Here is a 20,965-nt window from a genome sequence, read left to right on the forward strand (position 1 = left end):
CTGGATTCCTAGGTTCTCTTGAAAATTGAAGACATGGCAAGGCAGCCGCACATTCCCACCTGGCATCCATCAGCTGGAATTTTGTAGGTTTCTGTTCTTAAATGGACACAAGCCCCCCGGCTCAGCCCATTCTCCACCCAGATCATGCCACTCATCTGCAATTGCTTGCCTGGTCTGGTTGGGCATTGAGTTTGTGATCCCTCATGAAAATATATAATTGTTCACTTAAAATGAACAATAGTCATGAATAACAAACAAAAATGGTTTGCATTATTGACACTGGCCTTTAAGTAGATTCACTCACTAGCTCCTGACTGCACATTCATACTCACACAGTGACTGTGAACCATGAAATTCAAATTTGTGCTCCAGTGAGTATTAAAAATTAATAATTGGGTTGCTTTCATATTTTCAAAACTGTGCATCTGAAATCTATTAATAACAATAATCTCCTGGATAACATACAGATTTCTTAACAATAGATGTCTACATGTCCTCAATGACTAATCGAGCTCATAAATTTAGGGAAAGTAGAAAATACTATTAGAAATATCATTAGAAATCTGAACATCATTAGAAATGGGTAACTGGGAATGCAGTCCAGCAATCCATGTTTTAATAAGCTTTGCAGGCTTTTGTTCTTAAATGGGCTTCCCTACCGGCATTCTTGAAGAGAGCTATTGATCTCAAGACTCATCAGCAGGACAGGGTCTGGATGATTCAACACCCCCACCTGATGTCTGCCCAACTTGTCCCCAGAGGGAGCAAGTAGGTTAACCAAAATCCACTACTTCCTATTCTTTTCAGTGTGTAGAACTTGTCTAAAGAGGTGTTTTATTTAACAACAGGCAGACATCTGAAGCCCTGAAGCTTTCAAAGATGTTTGTATGCCATCAGCTATGCAGAACAACACATAGCTCAAGAATTAGTCAAGGATGAGGCCTGGAGAAGTTGGGCAAGTAGGGCAAGGGCTCCTGATAGGTACAAAATTTGGCAGTGACCCTGGCTCTGAGTCTTCACATAGGTTGAATTTCCTATACCCATTGGTAACTGATGGTACTTTGGACAAGAACCTCTCCAACAATGCACACACATTCCCAAAGTGAGAGCTTAGTTTGAAATACTTGATATGAAAATATTCCATTTGGTTAAAATTCATGGATATTAGTATGAGAAGTTTTCAATGAAAGGGAAGGAAAATTGAATATTTTAAAATATCTTTATAACCCTAGTATAATTTTGATTGGATGATAAATCATATAAATCATTAACGAGAAATATTTAAAAATTGATGATTTTTCCATCTACAACTCTTGATCAAAAGTTTTATGTCATCATTTCAAACAATAAACCTCTAAACTAAAGAGAGCTCAAGTTTCTCATTAAAACCTTTGAAAATAATTTTATTTGAAGTCTTTACAATTTCAATGTTTAATAGCCCTTAATTTCTTCAAAGATTTTATTTATTTATTTATTTGAGAGGTAGAGTTACAGAGAGTAAGAGGGAGAGACAGAGAGAAAGGTCCGTTGGTTCACTCCCCGTCTCCCATGTGGGTACAGGGGCCCAAGGACTTGGGCCATCTTCTACTGTTCTCCCAGGCCACAGCAGAGAGCTGGATCGGAAGAGGAACAGCCGGCACTAGAACCGGAGTCCATAAGGGATGCCAGCACGGCAGGTGGAAGATTAACCTACTGTGCCACAGACCCGGCCCCAATAGCCCTTAATTTTTTATTTTTTTCTCTTTCTTATGATTATTCTCACGCATGTATTGTAGTGAAATTTCAAGGGTTCATGGACACTATCCCAGGGAAACCTTTCTCCCTATTTCTCTTCCCTTTCCTATTCTACTTAACCTTCCATATCTACAAACTTTCTCAGGGGACAGTGACATGTTATTTGCCATCCCTCCAGGATGAACTTATGCTTAAGGATAAAAGATAGAGTTCTCTTTTTTTATACATGGATTTACTTTTTTAGAAAAAATGGTTATTCCAGTAATCATCTCTTTTTTCTTTAAGATTTATTTATTTATTTGAAAGTCAGAGTTACAGAGAGGCAGAGGAAGAGAGAGAGAGATCTTCCATCGCTGGTTCAATCTCCAGATGGCCACAATGGCCAGAGCTGCACCAATCTAAAACCAGGAGCCTGAAGCTTCTTCCAGGTATCTCACAGGGTGTAGGTGCCCAATGACTTGAGCCATCCTCTACTGCTTTCCCAGGCCATAGCAGAGAGCTGGATTGGAAATGGAGCAGCCAGGACATGAACTGGCACATATAAGGAATACTAGCACTGCAGGCGGCAACTTTACCCACTATGTCACAGCGCCAGCCCCATAAAAGATACATTTCTGCTTCAAAAAAGGTGTTTATATTTGAAGAGATAATTCTATAAAATACAAGAAACTTACATCCAAAGAAATGATTATTTAATCCTGGAATTTTGGCACTGTCAGGCAGGGGCAGAGGCCTTTGCAGGCAAGATCCTCACATCAAACCACGTGAACGATTCTTGCTGCTGTAGTGAGCCAGAGTCCCAAACTGCTTGGAATATATTCTGAGACCCATTCAGCATGGATGGCATGATAAAATATAATAAATAAAATAAAATTAAGCATGGCTTTTTGTAAAGGAAGATCTCCATTCCTTTTCTTCCTTTAAGTTAGAAAATTCTCAACTTCATGGAATAAATGCATTACCAAAAGCTAGAATAGGGCCGATGCCACAGCTCACTCGGCTAATCCTCCGCTTGCAGCGCAGGCACCCCAGGTTCTAGTCCCGGTTGGCCACAGCAACCACCCTAGAGAAGCTTGTCAGCCTTTTGCTATCACCAATACCACTCATTGATGCCACATCATTGGAGGCCACCTCAAGGACTCCGTCCCAGAATGGCAAGGACCCCTCTCCTTTTCTGCTCTGAAAAAAAAAAGGGGGGTGGGGATTAAACCTGCAGGGCACACACCTGGCTTCCATTATCTTTCTCACTGATCCCTAGCCCAGGGAGCCAGGGAAGGTCAGACTCTATGAGTCCCAGCCTTTTCCTCCTCAGTGTGGAACTCAGTGAGGCTCTCTCATCAAAAGGAGCAGGCTAGGGTCAGCCTGGAAACCCTGGGCAATACCCACCCTCCCTGCCTGGGGGTGGACTCAGGGCCCTAAAGCAAACTTAGAACCTTATCCCATTGGCACTTTTTTCAACTTCCAAAAGCATGTCCATGGCCTTGAACCCCAACTATATACTCAATCGTGTAAACTTTCAACTGAGGCAAAACCCTCCTGGAACCCAAATTATCAGTCAAAGACCATTTTAAAAAACCTCTTTGCCCTGAGCAGATCTGGGTTTCAGGCCTGACAAGGTTGCATAAGCAACCAACCCTGAATGTGCAGTGATACAATGAAATTTGGAACTTAATATATAATTTGCCTAACACACGTACTTTTTATTACCTGTTACCTTAGCTAGCATTAATAATCTCCTCAGTTGGAAATATAGTGGGATAAGAGATATATGGTTTTCCTTCTACCCTTTGGACATACCACATTCTCTCTGGTCTCTGAGCCTTTGCAAATGTGTCTGAGAACCTTCTCAACTTTCAATCCACCCTCTTCCTTAGTTTGTCCTTGTTGCCAGCCTTCTTCATGGTCTATTGTAAGCACCTGTCACATGTCTGGAAACTCAGGCAGCTAAGGATAGTGCCATTCTTAGGCCTAATGTCTAGAATCGCATGCATAGTAGCCATTCCAAAAATATCTGAATAAATGCATAAGTGAATGAATGAGAAGGCACTTATGGAATCACATTTGCCACTATGTTCCTAACGTTGCCTTTATGAAATGCGTGAAGGTTGTATACCTTAAATGCTATAACTAGTACTGAAACAGTATTTTTACACTTTGTGTTTCTGCGTGGGTACAAACTGATGAGATCTTTACTAATTATATACTGAATCGATCTTCTGTATATAAAGATAATTGGAAATGAAAAAAAAACTGGTGTTAAATTGGAAATGGCATAGAAAATTAATTTTTTAAAAAAAATATTATGCAGGATCTCTGTCTTTAATGTGCTGTACACTCTTATTTAATGCTATAACTAGTACTCCAACAGTATTTTTTTTCACTTTGTGTTGCTATATGGGGGCAAACAGTTGAAATTGTTACCTAATATATACTAAACTGATCTTCTGTATATAAAGAGAATTGAAAATGAATCATGATGTGATTGGAAGGGGAGAGGGAGCGGGAAAGGGGAGGGTTGTGGGTGGGAGGAAAGTTTTGGGAGGGAGAAGCCATTGTAACCCATAAGCTGTACTTTGGAAATTTATATTCATTAAATAAAAGTTTAATAAAAAAAAATTTCTGGGTAAAAAAATGACTTGGAACAAGAAGACTGCAGTAGGTGATGTTAAATAGTGAAACACCACATGGGGAAAAAAAAAGCAAAAAAATAGCAGGGGATTTCAAAAAGTTTGGGGGAAAAATGAAGTTAAAAGCTGTTTATTTTTGAAACCCACACAGAATTTTTCCAGAGCACACATTTTCCATGAAATTTTTGAAGATCCTTCATATAGTAACAGAGGATAGATTTTCTCTGCATGCACTTCATTGTGAGTACATACCTATATATTATGTCCTGGAACTCTGTTTCTGGAAACTAATACAGTTACTAGAAAGTGCTGTGCTAATGTAAGAAAAAGTTTCATTGTCTCTTGGAACCATTGCCTAGGCTGATAGGTATTAATAAATTAAGTTACAGCAATGCAATCATTTATCTTTGTTAAATGCAGGCTTTTTCTATACAGAGCAGTATGTAAATACAACAGTAAGCGAAGTTACTGTCCAGATTAGAGAGGGTCACTTTAATTTACAAACAAAAGCTTCGGATCCTTGAGAATGTTCTGAGAGTTGCAGACAGCAGTGTGGGTGATGCATTTCACTGGGAAAACATGCAAGGACATGACTGCAGCTTGCTCAGAACCAACTGTGTGCTCCAGGTCCTTTTCCCAGCACTATAAGCTCTCTTCTGCTGTTTGCTACTGATGGTATCAAAAGGCAAATGGCAGGGCTTTTTCTCTACTACCATAGGCTGAATCTGTGAAGAGTGTTGAAACACCATCAAGAAAGACAACCCAAAATAAATGTAACAAGCACAAACCTACAAGGAAAATCTTTCATAATCGTTTCCAAGACACTACACATTTTGAACATTACATACAGGAACATTACATACATACATATGGAGGAAATGTCACTTTATGAGCTTTAGATGAGGTCTTTTCTATTTTAATGAATGTGATATGTGAGGAAATATCCTATATAACAAAGTTTCACTGAACTATATTTTTGGAGTAAACTGCAGTTACTATGGACTTTCAATTTTCATCTTGTGAGAAACACATTTCTAAATACTTTTGGCAAGACATTCAAGAGTTCTTTCTTTCCCATTGTGAATTTTAACTCAAGACGTCCAGCCAATCTCATGTTTGCAGTGTACTTTAGATTAATGCAAGGTAAACAAATTGACAAAACATTAAGTGAGCAGTAAGAACATATCCCATCGGATATTCTTAAGCACTGAAATCCAAGGTGAGCAGGAATTCACTCAGTTTTAAATTACCCTCAGCATTTAAAAATCACCTGCGTGGGTTCAAGAAGTAAAGCGAGGCTGAGAAAAATATGAATTAATGAAGAACACATTTTGGTGATAGGCCTATAAATAAAAATGGTTTCTGCACTTACGGTTGGCACCCGCAGACTCAATAGTGCTGCTGTGAGCAGACACAGGTTTCTAAAGTCTTTTTATGTAAAATGTGGTTAGTTCCTGCTTTCTTTGCTATGCTAATGAATGCCAGGGAGAGTGTTAGCTGTATTTTAACTTTTTGTTTACAACATTGGACACATGCTGAGAAAGTTCCCATGGAATACCACTTACCACTCCTAGTTAAAAGGTCCAAGTTCATACAATTAATCACGTATTAAAAAATGATTTGGTTTCCCACATTCAAGATAATAGGCCTTTGTTATTTTTAACAGTTCTGGCATATGAGCTACATAACAACGGCTTAATATAATAGCATAGACTTTGTTACAATCAACTGTTCAACTTAATAGGTCTGGATTGTGCGAGACTACTGATTCCCCTACATGGTAAGACATTTCTCCTTCCTGGAAGCAGTCGGAAAAAATCCAAAAGCAAATTTCTTTGGCCTTTCAAAAAAGGAAGACTACTTACGTAGTACCAAAACTGTTTTTCAATTAAGAAATGAAAGACATCAAATTAGGAAGGAAACAAGAAGCAGTTAAAGTACAGAGCAATAAGCCCCCTTCTAGAAACAGCAGTCAAAGCTCTCCTTGAAACACAGTGAAGAGAAGGAGCAGCACATGGCTTCCTCCACCGTTAACATGCTCTCACATTTTATCTTATCCATGGTCCTCATGATGACTCCTGGAGGAACGGGTGAATGCAAGACTACCAGTAGAAGCACATGTGACCAAACATTTGAATTTTACATGAATTAATGGTTAAATAATCTCTAATATGTTCTATTCTCCCACCTTAACAAATACGTCTTCCTGTCAATAAAATTGGAAAATATGTGCAGATCTATGGTTTGTGTGAAACTGCAAGTTGACAAAATAACAAAGAAAACTGAATTTAATTTCTATCATGCATATGTGCATGTTCTGTTGGTGGGCTGGCAATATGTAGGTAGTAAAACTCAGATAATTTTAAAAATGTGATTATATCATAAAATTTCTGTCAGTTCATTCCTTATGATGCAATAGTCTAAATTTTCACATAGTTGCGTTCTTTGGCAAAGCAGGAATCCATTCTTGAGTCTTTGAAGTTTCTAAACAGTTTTTGTTTAATTTGGAGAAACTTGGCTCTGCTGAGGCAGCGGCAACTGTCAATAATTTTGAAATTATCAATAATATTTTAAACTAATATTTAGATTTCACAATGAAATAAGCAAATCAGGTACAAATTTTATAATGGGGCTGCTGATGATAAATTATCACAAAAATATTACAAGCTATAAATCTCTATTGCTCTTGCAGATTTTAAAAATATTTTAAAGTAACATCTACAACCATGCAGTATTTCTTAGCTTATATTTCTTAGATTATATTTCTCTCAAAATTTTCAGTGCCAGCATATTATAAAGAGAGCCAAAAATAGCAGTGTGTTGCACAATTTGTTTACATCTTTGAGATCATAAGTTGCTTTCTAATGGCCAGGATAGTCTTCATTAATTCATTTTGGAAATATTTATATGTGAAGTTTTTTCTACATAGCAAAGAAAATGTTTTAATTTCTTGTTGTAGTTTCCTTCCTTTTACTGAAATGCTATGTTTCTTATACATTTCACAATAAAATTTTTGCAATTTAGAAAAATTATCTTCTCTGAAATTAAAGAAATTTTTTTTACTTTAGTCCTTCCAAAAATGAAGCAGCCTAATACATCATTTTTTAGGGGGAGGAGGAAGTATTTTATTATCTTTTGTTAAGATTATTAGTACACATTCAAAGTTAAATTCAAATTATTTCTATTAAAATTTCCAATTGGATTTTTTATTTGAAGACCTTCTCGAAACAACTTTTGTAATCCAGTTAAAGTAAATAATATTTGTTTTATAATATGCTATTGTCTACTTTATTATCCAATAAGTTAATATCATCATTTGAAATCTCTACCAGAGATCATACTTTTCATTATTTTTAATTAATATTTCATTTTTAGCTATTTTAAGAACAAATTTTTATTTCTGATACATTTAGAACCTTTCTATCATTCTCTGTAAATATGACTGCTATATATATCCTCAATGTTGGACTCATAATATTGTCATTCAATATCCTTCTGAGAATATTACAGCAATATCGTATATTTTGCTCTTGATTTGCTTATTTGTTGAAAAATATCAATCATCACTTATTCCATCTTCTTTTTTGACTCTTAGTATTTGCTAATTTTATGTGCACGTGTCATTTCATGTTCTTTTAATCAAGAATGTGTTTCCAGTCACAAATATCTCCATTTGCCAAAGCCAATGAAGAACATTTGTTGAGTAATACATAACAATGGTAACAAGATACTTTGTCTTTGAACTTGGGATGTGACAGCTTCTTTCCTAATTTGAAAAAATTTGAGTTTAAAATGAAATATAAATTTCCTGCCATGTTTATCCAATGGAAAATTGAAATCACTGATTTGAATCGGACTGTGCTTTGCTACAAGTGCTCTCACTTATGTCAGGATATGACAGCTGTTTTCCAGAATCACCATCTAATAAACAGAGTAAAGTTCCAGAGGTTTTGATTTTCTTACTCAATTTTTAGATGAATGTAGTTTTCTTCAGCTTCTACTGAGCAATTTAAAGTTCAATTTTCTGTCTTTGAATTATGGACTTGATAGGAATAATTTTCTCCCTTATTCTCATTGTTTTAATCAGTGGTAATGGCTGGATTTAATGAAGTTTTTGACATTAGAGAACTTTATCTGACTGTTGTAGTTGTGACTCTGATCAGGACAACTTTCTTAATCATGTTTACTAAGTCTTTTTTAAATAAATAATTTATAATGTCCTGCTTGCAAATTTTATGTGGGGAATATCCTGCAAAAGTCTGCTTACTTTCCAGCTCTAGTTATTTAAATTTGAAGCATTAACTTGAAATTTTTCTTTTTGTTTTCTGTTCTAGTCTTTCTTAAGTTCCACTTCAGTAATTTATTTTTACACATTCTGAATGATCTGAAGCAAAGAGCAGTAAACTTTGTCAAGAAAGGGTTGGTAATTATTTTCAGTTTTACAAGTCAAATTCATCCACAGGCAACTATTTGATGACCCCTGATCTAAAGGATTAAAGAATTAAATGTTTTTTGTGACTTTGTATCCATTAGCTAACCTCTAGAATGACTATGGTTAACAATAATTTATTGTGTATTTCAAAATAGCTAGAAAAAAGGATTTTGGATGTTCCCAACAAAGAAATGATTAAGTAATTGAAGTGTTATATATGCTAATTATCCTAATTTGATCATCACACATTATATACCTATGTGAAAACATCACACCTTAACTCATAAATGTGTACAATTATTATACATCAATTAAAACACAGAACATTGTTTTCCTAGTGTAAAAAATTTCTAAATGAAAATAGATTGAATTTTTAAAAATTTTTCCTCTAAAATATTAAAAATATTAAATAAAATTAAGTTCATAAAAATTATAATCAATATCAAAATCTAAGTAAAAATACATAAACTAAAACTTTAATTTAATTTTTGAAAATATAAATGCATCTTATTAATGAAATATTTTTATAAAATAAGTCCATTCACAATAGAAGGGTTAAATTTTCATGTAGTTGTCAAAATAAAGGATCAGTGTATTGGGCTTCAAATATTTCATTTTTATATATGTAAATTTTAAAGTAATGCGAATTATTTAACTTTGCAAAATGATGCTTAGACACCATGTAGAATTGTCAGAGATACCTTACTAAATTACAACTGCCTCTATGTGTGACCCAGGATACAGTTGTACTCCTATTAATCTGTTTGAGCTACAATAATAAAATATCACATGCTGGGTGGCTACAACAATAATAACTTACTTCTCACATTTCTAGAAGCTGAAAGTTCCATATCAAGGTCCAGAGGGTTTGTTTTCTGATGAGAGTTCTGTTCCTGCCTTATACATGGCTGCCTTCCTGAAGTGTTCTCACATCCCTGAGTACACAGAGGAGGGAAGCAAGAAAGAGAAAGAGAAAGAGGGAGAGACAAAACTCTGAGATGTTGCTCTTTATAAGGACACTAATCCTATCAGATTTTCCCACCTTTATGACTTCATTTAACCCTAATTACCTCTTCAAATGTTTTTTTAAGGTCTATTTATTTAGTTGAAAGGCATCTGCTGGTTCACTCCCCCAATGGCTGCAATGGCGGGAGCTGGGCCAATCCAAAGCCAAGAGCAAGGAGCTTCCTCCAGTTCTCTGAAAAAAGGTACATCAGTCCAAGCACTTGGGCCACCTTCCACTGCTTTCCCAGGCCATAGCAGAGAGCTAGATTGGAAGAGGAGCAGCCAAGACTTGAACCATTGCCTATGTGGGATGCTGGGACTGTAGGCCCCCCTACTAATTACCGCTTTATAGGCCCTATCTCCAAATGTAATCGCATGCAAGTTTAGTGCTTCAATATTTGAACTGGCAAGGTGGGGCACACAATTCAATTAACAGCAATGACAAGATCAGGAATATAGACACTGAGCACTAGTGGGAAACAATACTTAATTATTCAAGAAACTGCTGTATTCATAAGATCAGAGAGAAAGACTTTAATAAATTACTTTTTCACTTACTAAATGTTTTTTCTCACACCTCCAAAGCATACTCTGCCTCTGAAATTGGCAATGGCACAATCTAGAGGCCATTGTAGCATTAGGCTGCTAGAGCCCTTTGTTCCATGGTCATAGGGCAAGAAATGGAAATTTACTTTTCTGGACTTGAATGGTGTTTATGATATGTGAGAGCTTATAAAGTGTGGACCCATGTAAGGAGTCCCTTTGGCCTTGTCTAAAGCAGTTTCTTTTTTTCCCCTAAGAAACCTTTTATTTAAGGGATACAAAGTTCATGCATTTCATAAGTACATCTTTAGGAATATAGTGATTCTTTCCACCATAGCTACCCTCCCACTCCTTCTCCTCCTCCCTCTCCATTCTCAGTCCCATTCTCAGCTAAGATCCATTTTCAGTTAACTTTATACACAGAAGACCAACACTATACTAAGTAAAGAGTTCAATAATTTACACCCAGAAAAATAAATAAATAAAAATTGTTCCTCAACAGTTGAGACAAGGGCTGCTCAGAGTCATTGCATCTTGAAGTTAAGTTCACTTCTTTTTTTTTTTTTAGAAACTTAATTAATTTTAAAGAAGCACCTAACAATTATACATCTTTTGGGAACACTTAAACATAATTATAATACAACTCTTTAAAGACAGAGGTCCTGTATGGGAAGTTAGTGAACATTAACTCTTGTTAATTTAACAATTAACACTCTTATGTATGATGTCAGTGATCACCCAAGGTTTGTGACATGAGATGCTAGGCTATGGAACCTTTTTTAATCCACAAACTCCAACAGCATTTAGACAAGGCCAAAAGCAAAGTGGAAGTTCTCTCCCCTCTTCAGAGAAAAATATCTCCTTCTTTGATGACCACTTCTTTCCAATGGGGTCTCACTCACTGAGATCCTTCACGTAGGATATTTTTTGCCTCAGTGTCTTGGCATCCCATGCCTGAAATGCTTTTGTGGATTTTTCAGCCAGACCAAAATGCCTTAAGGACTGATTCTGAGATCAGAATGCTATTTAAAGTGATTGTCATTCTATGAGTCTGCTGTGTGGACTGCCTCCCACGTTGGAGCATTCACTTCTTTTTAATTCTATCTATCTATTATTATCAGAAACTTAATCCTGTCCATATGATTACTTTAACACTTAAGATGGTATTTTTACCACCCAGCTTAAGGTGACTTGGGGTCCCATGGCAAGTTTTTTTTTATTTTGTTTTGTATTTTTTGGCAAGTTTTTAAATACCCTTAGAAGTAAGTCCATATGAATGTATGCAGAACTATATAGCTTTACAGTTACAAACTTCATATACTTCAAATTACAACTTTAGGAACATGGTGATGCTTCCCACCATGCATGCCCTCCGATCCATACTCTCAACCCCTCTTCCTCCTCACTCTCTTATTCCCACTCTTATCTTTCACTGAGTTCTATTTCCAATTGACTTTATACACATATGTTTAACAATATGTTGAGTAAAGAATTCAACAAATTGTATGGAAAAAAAACTGTTCCTCAACAGTCAAGACAAGGACTATTCAAGTCACTGCTTCTCAAAGTGTCAGTTTCACTCTACAGATTGTAAGGCACTGTTTCTAAAAGCATGGTACAGATTTATACAGATAAATGGAAAGAGTTCAAGTAACTTGTCTAACCTGGAAAAATTTCTGAACGAAGAGAGGGCTGGGTTAGTTTTCAAAATCATATTTAACATTCATGACAAGATAAAGATTCCTTACATTGACAATATTTAGCAAAGATAAACTCTGAATTTCTTTGGGTGATAAGAATGTGGATAGTAATACCTAGCACAGGTTAAAGAATGAACAATGATACACTGAAAGGGATAAATTAATTTACTTATTCACCAATGATGAAACAACAAAAGGATCAATTATGGCCCAAAGCAGTCCTTCATAGTTGACTCAATATAAACATCACATAACTGCTGTTTTAATATAGTGGTATTTGGTTATTTGGTCTTAGACTCAAAATTATCTATCCAAGATATACTAGTTTTTTACACGACCAATTGAAAAAATTCATAAGGAAGACATTTTGGCAGTTATTTGTTATCAGATCTAGTTAAAACAAAGCAAAAAACCTGATCTTCAGAGGAAAGGAATAGTTCTGAATACCACATAAAGAATTATGTGTGGGGCCGGCACCATGGCTCAATTGGTTAATCCTCCACCTGCAGTGCTGGCATCCCATGTAGGTGCCGGGTTCTAGTCCCGGTTGCTCCTCTTCCAGTCCAGCGCTCTGCTGTGGCCCAGGAGGGCAGTGGAGGATGGCACAAGTGCTTGGGCCCCTGTACCCACATGGGAGACCAGGAAGAATCACCTGGCTCCTGGCTTTGGATTGGCACAGCCATTTGGGGAGTGAACCAACGGAAGGAAGACCTTTCTCTCTGTCTCTCTCTCTCTCTCTCTGTCACTGTCTGTAACTCTACCTGTCAAATAAAAAATTTTAATTTAAAAAAATAGAATTATGTGTATCCAGAGTATACCATCATTGAGGCAACAATAGCACTCTTGGAGTGGGCACATATAGATAGTAGAGGTGTTCAGGAGATATATTGGACTGTTAGCACCAGAAGCAGTTTTTAAGACATGTATTGAGCCTATATGGCATGATTTTCTTAACACTAACAATAAGAATATTGATCATTCATTAACCATGAAATTGCCCTACATTTCTAATGCACCTCTCATTTTTTGGATTTCAGAAAGATAAAAAATTCATTTGACAATAAATTTTGCACTCACAAATAGCAAAAAAAAAACAGTTAAGAGGTAAAGAATCTCAAGTAAGTCACTGCTAAAAAATATTGCTTATAAACAGAACAGTCAGAAAAAAAATATCATGATAAAAGAAAGGAATGTCCTTGTGGTACTAGTGTGGACAGCTTTAAGGGAAAATTACAACCCTTTGGGAGCTCAGTCATAAAAAAGAGAGCTTTCCAAATCACCACACACAAATTATTATGACTTGCAAAAGAGAAATAAGAAAGAATCAAGGATGTTGCCAATAATCAACTGATTTGACTTTTGGTTTCTCCATAGGGTAATTACCTCACACACGTTATCACAGCAACAAAATTTACAAATGTTTTGGATTGTGATTGAGACAACCTAGAAATTATTCATATTTTCTATGCAATAGTTGTGTTATTTTAGGTTTGGAAAATTTAGGTCAAGCTCAAATAGATCTCTACTTATTATGTAATTGAATTTGTCTTTTAAATGAAGGGATTCATTTCACTAAAGAGTTTGTTTTGCAGTGTCTGCATTGCCATAGAAAACCCACATGTGCCCACACACATACCGAGACTGTATAGAAAAACATATGTCTGTTTCACTCAGGAGAGAAGCTCAGCTGAGTAGAATAAGCTTCCATTCTGATTTTTAAAAATAGGAGATTTACCATGCCAAACCCCTGAGAACTGAACAGAGCTTCCTGGCCACACCTACTACAAATTTCTAGATATTCAGTGAAAGCAGACACTCCACTTATCTATAGAAGCATAATAACAAGATAAAACCTGCCACAGAAAATGCTTTATTTTCTAAGTCCTATATTATTTTGTGCTTCACAAATTCTGTTGTTAATGCTCTCCACTACATTTTTTATTTGTTCTATTGAATTCTTCATCTCATTTTGATTTCTCTTTAAAATCTAAGTTTCATTGGGAGAAATTTTCTTTCCTGTCCTGTACGGATTTCAGTAGATTGTGCATTTGCTTCTGATTACTTCTATGTAATATTATGATCAATTTTTTGAATTCCATTTCTTGCATTTTTCCATCTCATCATCTTCACAATCTAGTATTTAAGGGTTGTGTTCTTTTGGTGGAGTCATGTTGTCTTCCTTATTCTTGTTTCCTGAATTGGTCCATTTGTTGCTCAGCATTTGTGGAGATATTCATTGGTTTCTCCTCCTCCTCCTCCTCCTCCTCCTCCTCCTCCTCCTCCTCCTCCTCCTTCTTCTCCTCCCTCTTTTCTTTTTGCTGTGGTATCTCTTATCTTTGTACTGTGGCTCTGTATATAAGTGGAATGTCTACTTTCAGTGAATACAAAGGGCTTGTAGTGGATGTGGCCAGGGAGCTCTGTTCGGTTCTCCAGGGTTAAGGGCATACTTGAAGTGCCATACCCAGGTTTGGCACACCAAATCTTCCCTCATTTTGTTTTCTTTTTATTCGGGAGGGAAATTTATTCTGCTCAGCTGAGCTCTTCTCCACTTTTTTAACTATCTTCTCCTGGACTAGAGTGGTAAGCTCCCTCCCTACTCTGTCATCTTGGTATCACCCCTAAGTATACTATTAAGGAGTTGTAATTTTCAGCCACTAAGCCTCCAGGAAGGGTATGAGAGCTAGAGATTGAATATAATTATGTAATAGGATTCCGATAAAAACTCTGGACTCTGAAGCTCAGAGGAACTTTTAGGTTGAGGGGAATAGTCATATTCCAGAAGAGTGATACATCCTCACTCCATGAATACAGAATGTGGAAACTTCAAATCTAGGACCTTCTGAGACCTTCCCTATAAGATTCTTCATTCGACTGTTTCTGGGCATGTTGCTCATAATAAAATTGTAAGTATAGTACTTTCTTGAATGCTGTGAGTTATTCTGGCAATTTATTGAACTTGAAGGCACCATAGGAAACTCCAAATACATAACTAGCCAGTCAGAGTGTGACTGACCAGAGAACCCTGCATCCAACTCTGGTGTCTAGAGTGATTGCAGTCTTGTGGAGGACTAAATCTACACACCTGATGCTAACTGCAGGTAGTTAATACAGGTTTGATTTGCATTCCACTCAACTGGGGTGAAAACAGAATCAATTCTGACCAGCCAAGTCTAATAAGTGAGCGCAAATAGTGTAATAATATAGTTATCCCAGCTTGGATCTTCTTTCCACCCTGAATCAATCAACGGCTACCGTATAAACATGGTGGAATTTAATGTGAATTTGGAAAGCAGAGGCAGTTCTTAAAACAGAGAAGCTGGACAGATGATGTTCCAGTACTCCACTCACACTGTTCAGAGCTTCAATGACTGGCCAAGAATGTTATACATTTCATTCTGAAACCTAGTCAGATCTACAGATGGCTCTACCTGATGCTATAAATTTATGTCATGGTTCCATGTGACTTGAAAGAACATGCAAATAAACAAAAGTTCTATTCTGCAATTTAGTGGGCGATGGGGGAGTAGTTTCCCATGTGGTAAGTTAAAATTTGGTTACAAAGAACAAAGCCTTGTAGAGCTGAAAGGATAAAGATGAAGATCATCTATTGTCAGTAGCAAGGGACACACAAGGAAGGACTTTTTCAGCCTGTTATGTTATTTGCTGTCTGCTGATGTCTTCCTTGAGCCCTGTGGATGTGTTCTATATCTTGAAGTGTGCTTGTACAGTACTTTATGCATTAGCTCTCAGCCTCTGTATTGTAGTTTTCCAGGAGTGCATCTCCTCTCCAAAGACTATGCAAGAATTGAGGGCAAAGACTCCTTTATTCTGGTTAGTCCTCAAGACCAGCACAGTGCCTGCAAAGCAGCAGAAGCAAAACAAATATCCGCTGTATCTGTATTCTTTGATGTTCTTTCGCAAGTGGCCTAAACACTGAATGTTAGTTTTCTCATAGGTAAAATCAAAGTATAAAAATCCTTAATTCTGGGCTGGCACTGTGATATAGCAGGTAAAGCCACAACCTGCAGTGCCGGCATCCCATATGGGCACCGGTTCAAGCCCTGGCTGCTCCACTTTCGATGCAGCTCTCTGCTATGGCCTGGGAAAGCAGTAGAAGATGGGCCAAGTCCTTGAGCCCCTGCATCCACATGGGAGACCCGGAAGAAGCTCCTGGCTCCTGCCTTCAGATCAGCACAGCTCTGGCCATTGTGGCCAACTGGGGAGTGAACCAGCAGATGGAAGACGTCTTTCTGTGTCTCTCTGCCTGTCCTTCTCTTCCTGTGTAACTTTGACTTTCAAATAAATAAATAAAATCTTTTTTAAAAAAATCCTTAATTCTCCTAGTTGTTATGGTGAAGAAATACCCTATAAGTGCACTACCATTACTGTTGTTAATGGTGGCCCTAGGAAGAATCATTATTCACTGATTAGAAGCCATAGATCCAAAGCAAGTTATTCATAGGTGGAGAAACCACAGGAGAATATTTCATAAGAGGTCCAAGTCACTGTTCTCAAATAACCAGAAGATGAAATCTCACTATCCAAACAGTGGTCTCTTTTCTTGTCTTCTCCACAGTCAGTACATCCTGGATATCATCAATTGTTTGAGTACATATTAACTCATTGATACATTTATATTTACTGCTTCCTAGTCATTTGTTCCTAACAGGTCATTACATAATTTTTAAGAGTCAAATAATGTAACTTTATTTAGTGACATAAAGATTTTTATTGGCCTTTCTAATATTACAACAAAAGAAGGAATTTTGGGCTTTTTCTATTTTATTAAATTATTTTGTTATGATGTAGTTGAATCTTGTCATTTGCTATACTAACATACAGATTCTGCTTCCTACTGCTTCATTTCCTCTACTGAGATAACATTAAGAAATCAATCTCACGCTTTGGTTCTTCATGGAAATCAAGAATAACAGTGTCTCATATAACTTTTAAAGAAATAATCTCAGATTATAACTTAAAACACACCTACACCCATATTTTGGGAAGAAATATCAGTTGCACGTCGATTTGAAGTAATGAAAATCACATTTTAGGAAGGGGAGAGGGAGCAGGAGAGGGGAGGGTTGCTGGTGGGAGGGAAGTTATGGGGGGGAAAAAGCCATTGTAATCCACAATAAAAGTTTAAAAAAAAAAGAAAGAAAATCACATTTTAGCAAAAAAAAAAAAAAAAAGAAAGAAAAAAAGTACTTCAGAATGAATCCCTGAGACACCAGCAGAATTCTGAAAATTAATGCTACCAAAGTGGATGGCAGGCTAAAGCCAAGAGTTTATAACTAGACCACCCCTGAATAAAGAAAATACTAAAAAAAAAGTCATGTTCACCGAACATATTTTAAATTTTTTTTGGTGAAGGAGAATGTAGTTTATCCATTAAAATTTAAATGTATTAGTAAAGATATTGACACTCATTAACTACTGAATTAATTTGACATAAAAACTGAAGCCATTTGAGTTATTAATTGTATCAATTACACTGGCACTTGTCAACTGACAAATTTTTAGAACTAATTAATTAAAGATGAATTTTTAAAAATCTTCCATCAAAACTACTATTTCAGAGTATATTTAAATGTGGATTAAATTTTCTGCTACCAAGAAAGCACCAAAAGCAGTTGCTGTTGGAACCAAAACCTTGCACAAATTTGAGGTCGTTACCTAAACCACACACTCCATCCATAATTAGGATTATAATCTTACATCTTGTTCCAAGCAAATTCATAGGAATTTACAAGCAAGGGTCTACTTACTTCTGATGCAAAGTAAAATGTCACAGTTCACTGTTGGTAATCACAACTCCAGCATCTCACTTCTTGGTATCTTTAGCATTTCACTTCTTAAATTATTGCCAGATCCCATTCATTTTATGATATATCAATATCACTGGGAAAATTCAGGACCCTTCAGCCACTTACGTATCATGTTGATATTCCCAAGTGGTTTTATTAAAGGCGCCAGCATTGCTCCCCATTAGGAGTTGTCATGCAATGTTTTATTTTGATATTTCACTTCACTGATTTTCATCATAGTTTCCTACCTAGGTTCCAGACACCATGACTACATTCATAAACTTGCATATAATATGCATGTGAAATCATATTTCCTTCTTGGACGCATTAGCAAAATTCCATCTGTCTGTTCCTTTTTAAGCTGGTAAGTTTTCCACATTGAAAACAGAATTGGGTTACAATTACCTACTATGACTTTTCATCAAAATAACATTTTAAGTTGCATATAATATTGTTCCATATTATCCCTTGCCTGAGGAGTTTAAGATATTTCACACACCCAGATATTTCTACAGTAATCCTAAAAGTGTATTAAGGCATTTTTAAGTTGAAAGGGATTTTCAGGGATTTTTTTCTTAGTTTAAACCTTTCAGTGAATAAAGCTCAGCTCAAAAAGATTTGGGAGGCAAGAGGATGTAATGGGTGAAAATATGATCTCAGGTCAGACTTCCGGGGTGCAAGGCTGCTCCCACCACATTCTCACTGTGGAGCTACAGCAAGTTGACTGTGACATTTCTCTGAGCCTGTCTTTTTGTCTGTAAAATTCTGTAAGACCTACATTATAGGGTTGAAGTGAAAATGAAATGAACTAATATACATATTATCATGGAGAATAGCTTTTCCCCATTCTGGTGGTTTCCATGAGGAAGGAAGTGCCTTAGCCACCCCTTACCAGCAACTGAGAAAGGAGACAGGGTCGCATAGTTTAGTTCCTTTCTCTCCAATTCATCCTCAATACAGCTGAGCCCAGAAAGCTCTCCCTCTGCTTTACTTTATTCCTCTGAGACTGTCCTTCATTTGTAGAATCCCACAGTATACCAGCATGGCCTAAGACTGCATGCAGAAATCTATCTAATCTCTGGCTTCAGTATTTGGAAGCCCATTGTTGCCAAATGGTCTGATACTAGCTTTATTATTCACAAAAATGAATAATAGCTTTATTATTCACAAAAATTCACAAAAATGTTTTCTATCTGACCAATTTACCTTTTCTCTCATTGAGTCAGAACTTTGGCAACTTAAGTGTCTATCAACAGATGAATGGATAAAAAGAATGTGTGTAATGTACACATCAAAATATATTTCAGGGGCCAGCACTGTGGCATAGTAGGCTGAGCCTCCTGCAGCACTAACATCAGACATGGGCGCCAGTTTGAGTCCTGACCACTCCACTTCTTATCCAATTCCCTGCTAATGTGCCTGGGAAAGTAGTGGAAGGTGTTCCAAGTGGTTGGGCCTCTGTACCCATGTGGGAGACCCTGAAGAAGCTCCTGGTTCCTTGTTTCAGTGGCTTCTGTTGTTAATTTAACAATTAACACTCTTATTTATGATGTCAGTGATCACCCAAGGCTCTTGCCAAAGCTGCCAAGGCTATGGAAGCCTTTTGTGACCACAAACTCCATCAGTATTTGGATAAGGCCATAAACAAAGTGGAAGTTCTCTCTTTCCTTCAGAAAAAGTACATCCTTCTTTGATGGCCCCTTCTTTCCACTGGGATCTCACACACAGAGATCCTTCATGTAGGAAATTTTTTGCTACAGTGTTTTGGTTTTCCATGCCTGAAATGCTCTCATGGGCTTTTCAGCCACATCCGAATGCTTTAAGAGCTGATTCTGAGGTCAGAGTGTTACTTAAAGTGATTGTCATTGTATGAGTCTGCTGTGTGAACTGCTTCCCATGAAAAAACAGCTTTTAAACTGTTCTTCCACAAACTTTTTTTTTTTGTTTTTGTTTTTGACAGGCAGAGTGGATAGTGAGAGAGAGAGAGAGAGAGAGAGAGAGAGAGAGAAAGGTCTTCCTTTGCCATTGGTTCACCCTCCAATGGCCACCGCAGCCGGCGCATCTCACTGATCCGAAGCCAGGAGCCAGGTGCTTCTCCTGGTCTCCCATGCGGGTGCAGGGCCCAAGGACTTGGGCCATCCTTCACTGCCTTCCTGGGCCATAGCAGACAGCTGGCCTGGAAGAGGAGCAACCGGGATAGAATCCGGCGCCCCAACCGGGACTAGAAACCAGTGTGCTGGCGCCGCAAGGCGGAGGATTAGCCTGTTAAGCCATGGCGCCGGCCTCTTCCACAAACTTTCTGAAATATCCTTAAATATAAAGCATGCTGTATGTAGATTATATACAGCCGGTGTTTTAAAATTTCTAATAGGTTAATGTAAATGTTTATGAGTGTGTAATAGAGGTTTATACAATAAATTGGAATTCTTTAGTGCAATTCCAAGGGTCTTTTTGATTTGTCTGATTCATCATACATCAGACATATCCATTTTCTTCTCAAAACTTCCCAATGTCTTCCCATTGTGCATACAATTAAATTCTTTGAATGATCCATGAGCTGGCTCTACTTATCTCTTCTAGATTTCTTTTTTTCTTTTTCTTTTTGACAGGCAGAGTTAGACAGTGAGAGAGAGAGACAGAGAGAAAGGTCTTCCTTCCATTGGTTCACCCCCCAAATGGCTGCCACAGCCAGCATGCTTCACCGATCCAAAGCCAGGAGCCAGGTACTTCCCCTGGTCTCCCATGCGGTGCAGGGCCCAAGCACTTGGGCCATCCTCCACTGCACTCCCGGGCCACAGCAGAGAGCTGACCTGGAAGAGGAGCAACCGGGACAGAATCCGGAGCCCTGACTGGGAATAGAGCCCGGAGTACCGGTGCTGCAGGTGGAGGATTAGCCTAGTGAGATGTGGCACGGCCAATTTCTTCTAGATTTCAAAATATGACACAGTACATTATTATTATCTATATTCCCCCTACTTGGAAAGAATTTCTTGTTCCTTCTAAATATAACATAGTACTTAGTGCACTGGATCATTACTCTGTCATTTATTCAAGGTCACAGTAAAAACTCTCATCTCTCTTGCTATATCACTAATTTTTACCTTTATGGCTGATCAC

At 37.2% G+C, this 20,965-nt stretch overlaps 1 long non-coding RNA gene across 2 annotated transcripts in view; it reads right to left on the reverse strand.

Annotated features, from left to right (window-relative positions):
- The window catches only part of LOC133775332 (uncharacterized), a 78,766-nt gene extending 60,736 nt beyond the window's left edge, over positions 1-18,030 (reverse strand). The window contains exons 1-3 of one of the 2 annotated variants that reach the window (XR_009868224.1): positions 17,810-18,030; positions 9,614-9,728; positions 4,813-5,086 (exon numbers count right to left, since the gene is read on the reverse strand). This is a non-coding gene — a long non-coding RNA (uncharacterized LOC133775332). Of the gene's footprint in view, positions 1-4,812; positions 5,087-9,613; positions 9,729-17,809 lie in introns of those variants that run through there. The other variant, XR_009868225.1, reaches the window with a different exon arrangement.
- Positions 18,031-20,965: the final 2,935 nt, after the last annotated feature.

This window comes from Lepus europaeus, chromosome 16, assembly GCF_033115175.1.
Source record: "Lepus europaeus isolate LE1 chromosome 16, mLepTim1.pri, whole genome shotgun sequence".
NCBI classification, from domain to species: domain Eukaryota; kingdom Metazoa; phylum Chordata; class Mammalia; order Lagomorpha; family Leporidae; genus Lepus; species Lepus europaeus.